Source organism: Plecotus auritus (genome assembly GCF_963455305.1).
Source record: "Plecotus auritus genome assembly, chromosome: 9".
Classification (NCBI taxonomy): Eukaryota; Metazoa; Chordata; class Mammalia; order Chiroptera; family Vespertilionidae; genus Plecotus; species Plecotus auritus.
Window position 1 is genome coordinate 85,121,222 of NC_137783.1, and position 11,211 is coordinate 85,132,432.

The 11,211-nt window shown below is 36.2% G+C and overlaps 1 pseudogene across 1 annotated transcript; it reads left to right on the forward strand.

Moving 5' to 3' along the window:
- Positions 1 to 227: 227 nt before the first annotated feature.
- On the forward strand, positions 228 to 10,733 carry LOC308233585 (stromelysin-2-like; annotated as a pseudogene). Its single transcript has 10 exons — positions 228 to 269; positions 1,171 to 1,415; positions 1,514 to 1,662; positions 1,784 to 1,909; positions 4,515 to 4,679; positions 5,065 to 5,194; positions 6,089 to 6,207; positions 8,340 to 8,495; positions 9,475 to 9,577; positions 10,636 to 10,733. The product of its transcript is annotated as a stromelysin-2-like (transcript).
- The last annotated feature ends 478 nt before the right edge of the window (positions 10,734 to 11,211 follow it).

Genomic DNA, 11,211 nt, shown 5'->3' on the forward strand with positions numbered 1-11,211 from the left:
AAAGATATAAATAGGAAAAGTTCCTCCAATTTGGGGCCCAGAATTTGAAATACAGTTTTCTCTCAGCCCGCGTGTAACAATAATAAAGTATAACTCCATCTCTCTAAGCGTTGCTTGGTTCTTCTCCAGTCTCCTATAACAAGGGAAGAACAGTGAGAATGAACCGTCTTACCATCCTTGTGCTGTTATGTCTGTCAGTCTTCTAGGCATATTCCCTGAATGGAGCAATGAAGGAGGAGGAGGAGGGCCCCAACATGGATCTTGTCCAAGTACTTTTCTTAAGGTGCAGTCATTCCACCACTGCCCCCCAAGTGGTGAAGCAAATGTGATTGGATTGGAAGTTACTGTGTTGCCACAATTTAACATTAGACATATTAAAGTTGCTGGAGGTGGGAAGTCCCTTTATTTTCACAGAGAAGGAAAGAAAGGCACAGGACAAGGATAAAATTAATCAAGGTTTTACAATGAAATAGTAGCAGCTTTGGGGCTTTACAAATGAAAATAGCAAATAAAAAATGCATGAAACATCTCTTGCTTTAGAATTTACTTAGTTAAAATAATTAGGGAGGGAGAACTTGCTCATTTTAATCTTCAAATAATTTCTGATTCATATGTTACTTGTCAAAAGAATTTATTCCACTTCAGTCTTGAATCAAGTCTATATTAACAAAGTGGATAAAGTTATATATATTCACCCAAACTCTCCATCCAGTCATGTCAAGGAGAGTTTCTTTTTCTTTAAGCATGCAGGACCTGAATTTTTAACTTTAAATTGCTTACTTGGCAAACAAGCTAACTTGCAATGAACTTAAAATTTAGTATGAAGATAAAATAATTAAATGAGGGTCCTAATTAAAAATCAGATTAAGTGTGATAACTACTTTTGCTTTAATAAACTAGGCAATGACTAAAATAAATTCTGAAATTTGGATAAATTGCTAAAAATAATAAAAATAACCTTAAAACTGGGTTTATTGATACATTAGCAATATCTACAAAAGTACTACAACCTTGCAAAGGATGCAAAACAGAATATGACATTTATTTTTATTTCAGCAAACTGGAGAAATACTTCAAACAGATTAAGTGGGCAACTGCACAAATGTCCTTCCTCCAAAAGGCTAAAAAATCCTAAGAATGACCTAAAAACTACACATTTTATTCCAATAGCACTACCTAAAAGACTACTACTACCTTGCAAAAGATACAAAACAGTTTGCTAGAAGGAAGGACAGTAGCCCTGTTGTTAAAATAAAAAACAAGAAATGCAGAAGTTCCTGGGGCTGACAGTGACAGGGAAGCTGGACTCAGACACTCTGGAGGTGATGCGCAAGCCCAGGTGCGGAATCCCTGACGTGGGAGAATTCACGACCTTTCCTGGCATGCCAAAGTGGAGGAAGACACCTCACTTACAGGTAATGAATGGGTCCTGAGAGGTTCCCACATTATAATGAGATTTTATAAAGGGCTATGTTAGGAGAAAATATTATCTTCTTCAATTGTTCTCATTCAGGATTGTGAACTACACACTGGATTTGCCAAGAGATGCTGTTGATTCTGCCATTGAGAAAGCTCTGAAAGTCTGGGAGGAAGTGACTCCACTGACATTCTCCAGGATGTATGAAGGAGAGGCGGACATAATGATCACTTTCGCAGTTAGAGGTAAGAAACAAACAAACAAAAAAACATGAAGTGCATCTATTTTACGTGATGTTTTATTGAAAAAGGGTCCAAAGAGATTCTAATTACCATTCTTTCCAGTAAAAAACATTCTCTGTTTTAGAACATGGAGACTTTTACCCTTTTGATGGACCTGGAAAGGTTTGGGCTCATGCCTGTCCACCCGGGCCGGGGATTAATGGAGATGCTCACTTTGATGATGACAAACAATGGACAAAGGATGCATCAGGTTAGTTATACTTCTTCAGAATAATTTTGGTGCTGATTATTTTTATACTTGGAAAATGCAACTAATAACTTAATAATAATAGTCTTGATAACTAAGATTATTCCAGAAATGGGATGTTCTGGATTTTCCAATGAGTCAAGCATCTACAGAATATACTTTTATTTTAATCATTATCAAAAACATTTCCAGATGTCTTAAAAGTTTACTCTCTGTTTTGGTAAGCAAAATATAGGATAGACCATTAAGTATTTCTTTGATGACTGTGGGTTTTGTCTGATCTTAGAACCTTCATGAAAAATAACTTCTCATTATATCAAATTGCAGGTTCCCAAGGAATAATATATTGCATTAAGTCTATATGAACATGTGTCCTGGCTATTGTTTATATCCAATTGGGAAAATGTCCCCCCAATTACTTCTTTTTTTAGCTTTTTTTAAAAAATGCATTTTATTGATTTTTTACAGAGAGGAAGGGAGAGGGATAGAGAGTTAGAAACATCGATGAGAGAGAAACATCGATCAGCTGCCTCCTGCACACCTCCCACTGGAGATGTGCCCGCAACCAAGGTACATGCCCTTGACCGGAATCGAACCCGGGACCCTTCATTCCGCAGGCCGATGCTCTATCCACTGAGCCAAACCGGTTTCGGCTTAGCTTTTTTTTACATTTATTTTTTAAAAATTATTCTTTATTGTTGAAAGTATTACATATGTCCCCTTTTTTCCCCCCATTGACCCTCTCCAGCCCATCCCCACCTCCCCGCCCCAGGCCTTCAGTACCCTATTGTCTGTGTCCATGGGATATATATATATATATATATATATATATATATATATATGCATACAAAGTCTTTCCCAATTACTTATTTACTTTTCAAAACAGAAGTTGTTACTGGACTAAAGGGGTCATTTGCCTGCCAACATCAGAGTCCAACAAGACACAAAAAGGAGCTTGTAGCAAAGAAAGTAAGGGTTTGTTTTAGGAAGTGTGCCCCACCTGGAGACAGGTTAGCTAATGCTCAAAAACCTGGCGCCCTGATGGCTTTCAGGGGAGAGGGAAAATCATTAATCATGGTGACTAAGGGAGTTAGGATTGTGGTCAGGGTCCTGGTCTCTACTCATTGGTCTGTGCAAGGATAGGGGTTATTGATCAGTACATCTGGTCCTGATGTCAGCCGTGGTGTTGCCATGGTTTCCCCTCTTTTCTGGGCCTGGAGCTGAAACACCTGAGGCCTAGACGGCACCTCTAGTTTGACTAAAACTCTGTTTCTAGGTTGGGCTTTGTTCCTAAGATTATTTGATACTTATCAGAACCTCATTGTCCTGAGGGCTTAATGATTAAGGATGTGGATATGCATGGCAGAAGGAGGCAGGTGAGTCAGGGTGCTGGATGGGCCAGTTTGAATCAAAAGGAAAGAAAGAAGAAAAGGTCATATTAAAGAATGAAATTTTGACAGTTACAAAATGAGAATTAAATTCCAGAATTTAATTAACCAGGTTTTCCTGGTTAAATCAGCATTGTACTCACTCCAGGTTAAAGAGTTTTTATGGACTTGTTCTGAAGGACAGGACTAACCCCAAATAAAATGTCCAAACATTTTAGGTAGAATGTTTCCCATTTTATAACTGTATACTTTGAGTAATGGATTCCAAAATTTTCAAACGGTTAGCTAAATTATTAGTCCAATTAGCTAAAACAAATAATACTATCTCTGAAATTTAACTGGTATTTATAATCAAAATACAAACAATATCTCTACAGAAAGTATAAATGTAAGGTTAGTGCTGGATTAAATTCTTGATTTAATTGAATTAACTTCTTCCTGCAAACTTTAAAATGAGAACTTTGCTAGAATCACAAGTTACACAAATAATACTTGTTGACTTACTTGTTATATCAATCATAATTACCCAATGACTTCCAATCTCAACAATATTTTTTTTCAATAATCTGAAAAAAAAACAACTCTGAATATAGCTAGTGTTGTGACAAATACAGACATGATTGAGCATGTTATGTCTAAAAGCTATCCTAAAATTCTTATAACATCTATTATTAGTAGTATTTTTGGACCCAATATGTGCTGAATAATAATCATGAAGCTGAAATTATGTAGGCAATCTTCTGATGCTAAACAATAGCAATAAGATTGTTTAAGGATTTCAGAACTCAAATAAATAAACTGTGATTCATTTAACTTAGTAACTCAGAAATGTTAATCCTTTGAAACAGTGTTAAGGTTTTCACTGACAAATGAAGAGAAATATTTATTGATGTACTAAACCAATAGGTTTGTTCTATTCTAGAGTACAAGGAAAGGGACCCAGTATTCATGAAATTAATCCGCTTCTGAGGCTGGAGAGGGGAGAAGTTGGACATGGCTGGACCCTATGTCTCAAAGATTAATGTCAGAAAAACATCTTGAAAAATACTTGACTTTCCATTAAATGTGTAACCAGCCAATTGACCAATTAACCAAAAAACAAAGGGGGGAAAAAAGCCCCGTGTGCTTCCTGAAAGTAAACAAATACAGTACACAGCTGACATCTGTAATGTACATGCATTTAAGACATAAGTAACTCTTATTTATGATTTCCTAAATAGGGACCAATTTATTCCTCGTTGCTGCTCATGAATTTGGCCATTCCCTGGGTCTCCAACACTCAGCCAACACTGAAGCTTTGATGTACCCAGTCTACAACTCATTCACAGACCTGGCCAGGTTCCGCCTTTCTCAAGATGATGTGAATGGCATTCAGTCCCTGTATGGTGAGTGATGCTGGGGAAATGAGGCATCCTAGCTTCCCCATGATGATCGTCAGGAAAGTTAGGGGGAGAGATCACCCAAAGGACTTGTAAGCACGCATATAAGCCTAACCAATGGACACAGATACCAGCAGGGTGAGGGCATGAGTGGGGGGTTGGGGAAGAAATGGGGGTATAAGGACACATATGTAATACTTTAATAAATAAATAAAAAATAAATAAATAAATAATAAATAAATAAATAAATAAATAAATAAATAAATAATAAATGCTGCAGGAAGCATTTGCAGTCAGCTCAAAGCACTTTGGGAGTGTTTGGAAAGTATGTGCACTGACAGAAGCATCACACTCCTCCTAATGTTTGCATCCTCACATCTGTTCTCTGTAGGACCTCCTCCTACTTCCCCTGTGGAGCCCACAGAATCTGCAAGTCTTGAGACACCAGCCATGTGTGACCCCACTTTGTCCTTCCACGCAGTCAGCACCCTGAGGGGAGAAATCCTGTTCTTTAAAGACAGGTTAGACCAGAAAATTACATTTTCCTATCTTTTTTAAACGTATAATGCTCAGAAAGGAAAAACTGACAGATTGTTAAACAAAATATTTCCACTACATTTTAAAATCACTTATATCTGGCTTTGTTGTAATTTATCATTTTCTTAAAATCATCCAGATCATTTTTCCAGACATACAAAGACTCTTCTTGGTCCCTAGAATGCAAGATCGATTGAGATAGTTTGTTTAATCTGTTCTTTTTTAAATTTTTATATCCCCTGAGCCTAGCTAGAATGGGCCTGGCACTTTCAACAAATGTGTTGAATAAGTGAATTAGTAATTGTTGCATTTAAATATCATATGTAATTTCTTCAAAAAGCTCTGGTGGATCTTTAGAAGCAGCACTACATATTTACCTTTGCTAACAAATGCTATCAAATGCTATTAAAATTCATTAATTTTTGGTAAAATGATATATGCCTATGGCACAATATTAAAACATCACCCAAAGACAGAGATAAAGAAAACTCCCATCTCTGACCTATGCAATCCCCAGTCCTCCCCACATGTGCAGTCACTGCTAACAATTTCCTTTGTTTCTTTACAAAGATGTTCTATTCACATTCAAGCATAAATAAGTCTATTGTTTTCTGCTACTTTTTTCCCCAAAATGATCACATAATATACACATATTTTACAGACTTTTAGAATGGACACTATGCTAAATAATTAGTACATTGTTAACACTTTTCCACCACAGATTTTATTACCCTGTGATCTTAAGGAGGACAGTCTAATACAGACTTCTGAATTGGCATAGATTGAAACAAAGAGAGATATGTTCTGTTTAAAAATGTATCTAAAGAGAAAAGATGATTGTAATTAATTTTTATGTATTACTGGTATTTTTGACGCAGATCCCCCCGGAACCTCAAATGTGAATTTCATTTGATTTCTGCATTTTGGCCTTCTCTTCCATCAGACTTGGATGCTGCATATGAAGTTCCTAGCAAAGATACCATTTTTATTTTTAAAGATAAGTACTATATAAAATTTTAAAAATTTTGTTGAAATAAATTAGATTGCAATAATTTCATCAAGGCATGAATTTTCTTCAGTGTGTTAAATTTTGGGTGGTTTATTACTGTAAGACTATTGCTAATGCTTAAATAAGATATGTACAAAGAACATTATAAGCTCCATTTAAAAATATTCAATGAGACCTAAGTAAATAGATGATATCCCATTTTGTGGATAGAAAAATTCAATATAGTAAAATTTCCAATTTATCTATAGATACAAGGAGTTTTCAATTCAAATGCCAAAGTTTTCATGGAATTTGACATATTAGTTCCATAATTTTTACATGTCAGAGCAAAGACCACAAATAGTCAAGATATTCCTGGAGAAGCATAAGATGAGTAGAAATATCCTGCTTTATAAAGCCTTAAGCTATAGCATAATGTGTCAGTGCAGGGATGGATCAGTTAACCCATGGACTATCCAGGCTTGTTGGCTCCTTTGTCAGACTTTTAAACTACCGTTTCAGTCTCTTCTATTGTTATATGCTATTTGAGTTTCTACTTTTTGAGTTAGTTTATAAACATATTTTCTCAGGAACTTGTCAATATATTCTGTTTTCAAGTCAACTATTATAAATGGTCAGAGTATTATTTTATTGTCATTTTAATTATTGCCGAAGTTGTGTTTCCTTTTTCATTACTAATGTTGAATCTTTGTGTCATTCTTTTCTTTATCAATTTCATAAGATAGTAAGGTGTTTGACAATTTCATTGGTCTTTGCAGAGACCTAACTTAGGACTTGTTAACCATATCTATTGTATTTTGATTTTCTATTTAATTATGTTCTATCTGTATCCTTATTATTTCCTTCATTTTTGTTTTCTTTGAATTTATTCTATTATTACTTTTTATAACTTAAGTTTGAAACTTACCTTATTAACTTGTAGGCTTTTTTTTCTAGTCTAAGCATTTATGCCTATAAATATCCCTTTCTTCCCAGCCTTTGTTTTATCTCACAAGTTTTGATAGTATTTTCATTTGTTCATTTTTTAAAATCTTATCTTTACTCATAAGTTATTTGGGAGTATTATTAAATTTCAAACTGTATGGGGATTTTTATAAATATGTATTTCTAACAACCCCATTTTTATGAGGATTAAATGAAATAATATGAAATTACAGTGCACATTGTAAAGGGTTTTATAACTCTAAAGTATTGCTGCTATCCATGAATATTCCTAGCATTTATTTATCACTTGCAATGTGCCGGGAACTGTGCTCATTAGTGGTGAGGTTTGAAACTAAAAGATGCTCCTATTCTAGAGACGGCAACAGAGGTGAAGCCCTCAGCATACTGCATGTTAAGAGCTGGGACTGAGGGAGGCCACGTGTCATGGGAGCCAAGGAGGAGCACGTGACCCATACCCAAGGGTCAGCACAGATCTCTGAGAGGAGGTGATGTTAGTATGAGTGTTAACGGAGAACTTTGCTGTGTGGAGAGTGGAAAGGTCTTTAAGGCAGAAGCAATGTTTATACAAAATTAATGGTGTATCTGGAACTTCTCAGGCAGGTACAAGTCCTTCAGCGTAGGTGAAGCAAGAGATTGACATTTTAGATTAGATAACCTGGCTGTGATGAGAGGAAGGGGTTCGGGGTTGGCATGGGAAGGGTAGTATAACAAAGTAAAAGCAGAGAGACTGATAGAATTGCATTGTCCTGATTCACTCAAATGTGTATGGATGCCTAAGGTATTCAGAAGCAGCACAGACTGGACCAGGTGACCATGAGATGTCCAAGAGGAAGTCAAAAGTAACTGATATGTTGATGTAAAGCTTAAGAAAGAGTACTAGGTTAGAAATTTAGATTAAGAAGTCACCAAAACTATAAGAAATAACTAGGACTGGGCACTGTTAGTTATAAATAATAAATATAAGATCCAGAAAGGGCAGTGGACCATTTATTTGTTCACTGACTTATTCATTTACTCATTCAGAGAATATTTATTAAATATCAGCTATGAACTGGCCATTGGGTTAGTGGTTAGAATTAAAACCAAGACTTCCTCTTTTTCATAATAATGCACTAAAATCATTTCTAAAACCAAAAGGATTCTCTTCCAATTTCTTGGGTTTCTTTTTTCAATAGGAAAGCAGTTCTGGGCCATCAGAGGAATGAGGTGCAAGCAGGTTATCCAAGAGGCATCCACACCTTGGGTTTTTCTCCAACCATAAGGAAAACTGATGCAGCTCTTTTTGATAAGGAAAAGAAAACATACTTATTTGTAGAGGACAAATAATGGAGGTAAAACACAATATGAATGACTTTGTATGCAGCCTAATTAATTAAGAAAATGATTTCTTTCTTCAAGGATAGCCATCACTCTTACCCTCTAATTTTGTCTAACTTCAAACTTTCTGATTATGAGGGAACCAACTTATAGTTATTCAACTCCCCAGATAGAATAAAGGGCTCTCACAACAGTTGATTACTGGCTCATATATCCAGACTCCAAAAAACATCAGGAGAGCCCTGGCCAGTGTGGCTCAGTTGGTTGGGTGTCATCCTGTGTACTGAAAGGTTGCCAGTTCGATTCCCCATCAGGGCACATGAGGGGGTTGCAGGCTCCATCCCCAGGAATGGGGCGTACAGGAGGCAGCTGATCGATGTTTTGCTCTCACATCAATTTCTCTCTCTCTCTCTCTCTCTCTCTCTCTCTCTCTCTCTCTCTCTCTCTCTCTCTGTACCTCTCCTTCTCTCTCTCTCTCTCTCTCTCAAAATCGATTTAAAATCTTAAAAAAAAAAAAAAAAGACATCAGGAGAAACTAACTGAGGTCTAGACAATGGCCACCATAGGAAGCTTATGTGTGTCAGGCTGTAAAGACAAAGTTTATGGGGCAAGTGTGATAGAGAACAAAACGTTTATTTTCAGTCAAATGATTTAATTCACTTTGCGTCTTATGTGTATGCAGTCTTCATGCCTTTCCGGCAAAGGGCACTTCGGCTCCATGTGTCTAGGCTTAGAAAACTGACCTCAGACATACATATGGAGCCTCTGTACAATAGCATTATGTCTTTGTTCCTGAGAAAATTCTGATTTATGTGCTAAGTTTAAAGTCCAGGAAAGTCACATATGTTTTTAGCCATAAAAATGTTTAACACTTCAAAACACTACTTGAGGACTATCCAGGATTCCACACTGGAGCATTCACATTACTTCATACTGTTGCATGCAATGGGGCCTCTGCACAATGTTGAGCTGTATTTCTTTCATTCGGTACAGATTTGACGAAAACAGCCAGTCCATGGAGCAAGGCTTCCCCAGACTGATAGAGATGATTTTCCAGGAGTTGAGCTGAAGGCCGATGCTGTATTAGAGGCATTTGGTACGAAGACACTCATTGCATTGCCAATGGGGACACATTGGGGCATTTTATATCAAAATGATTTGGAGAATCAAAAATATTTCAAGCTATTCGGTCTTATGTCTTTTTACTCCAAATTATTGCAAACTTTGATTTTCTAATTTATGCAAATTAGATTAAAATTTGTTTTTCTTGAACAATTTCCAAGTCTTTGTTTTACACCTGCACATAAAAATCAAAGGATACTTCCTAACAGCTTAGTCATTATCGTTGGCATAATAATACAACCAAGTATGAGCCAGGTTTACTAATGGCTGGGTGTCATCCTCTTCTCTCACTCTCCTCTATTGCATCTCAAGGTGCCAAGTCTGGCCTTCAGTTGCAGTTGGCAATTGTCTGCACTAAATAATTTATTTGCAAATAAATAGTAGCCCTCCCATATGCTCAAAATAGACAAGATTTAATTCCTGGTAATGGGAAGATAAGAAAATAAAATTTGTTCTTTTTCTTAACTAATTTGGAGAGAATGGCCAGGGCTTAACAATCATAATGCTCATGAGGCTGATGGTCTTGTTACTAAGATAAAGTTAATGTATGCTCAGCAGGAAGTGGGCCTCCAGTGCATTTTATCATTGGCTTAATTCTCTTGGGTCCAATCTCCTCCCAAACTGTGATTTAGGACCTAGTGGGGGAAGAGGGGACTGGGAAGAAAGAGAATAAATTAAATTTTTGAAATATCACAGATTTTTATCAATTTGAAGGTAGTATAATTTCATGTTTTAGAGCATTGGCTTTGGAGTCAGACGGATGAGATGAAGTACTTCCTCCATCTTTCATTAGAATGTTACCTTAGGAAAATTGCAATATTTCCCTAATTTTCAGAATTTTCCTCATTGGCAGTACCTTACACTTTTATAATAACTATAGGTGAAATAAAGCATGCAAAGCATTTAGGACAGTCCTTGGCATAGAGTAACCACTTAAATGCCATTTAATATCAACCCACTCTGATAATAAATTAGTTACAAAATTGATTTACTTGAAGAACTCCTCATTATCTTCCTCATTTATATTTACAGGATTTTTCTATTTCTTCAGTGGATCATCAAAGTTTGAGTTTGACCTCAATGTCATGATGGTGACATGCATATTGAAGAGTAACTACTGGTTATGTTAGGTGAGATATGGAAAAGACAGATTAATTTTTAATGAATCTAATAATTTTTCACATAACTTATAATGAGTCAGAATGATGGATTTTTTCTGCATGTTCAGTGCCAAAGAAGATGAGCCTTGCAGTCATCTTCACCTGTCATGGGCATTTATCTGGACCACTTCACTTGCTGTTAGATTATATTAAAGAGAAGTGAGAAGTACTCGTGTGCAATAGGCAGAGACTGTATCTCCATGGGGGTTTTATTGACTGTTTAAATAAAGATTTATATTTTTGGACTGTTCCTTACTTTCTAGAATCATTTATTTTCAACACAATGACCACACTGTGGACTGATCATTGAAAAGATGTTCTGCTAGTAAGTGTAATAGGAACACACACTCCATGGTGGGGCATATCGCTATCACATACCCTCTCCCCTCCCCTCTACCAACAGGATCTTTATTTTTACCTCCCAGATATTGTAAGCATTCCTTACACA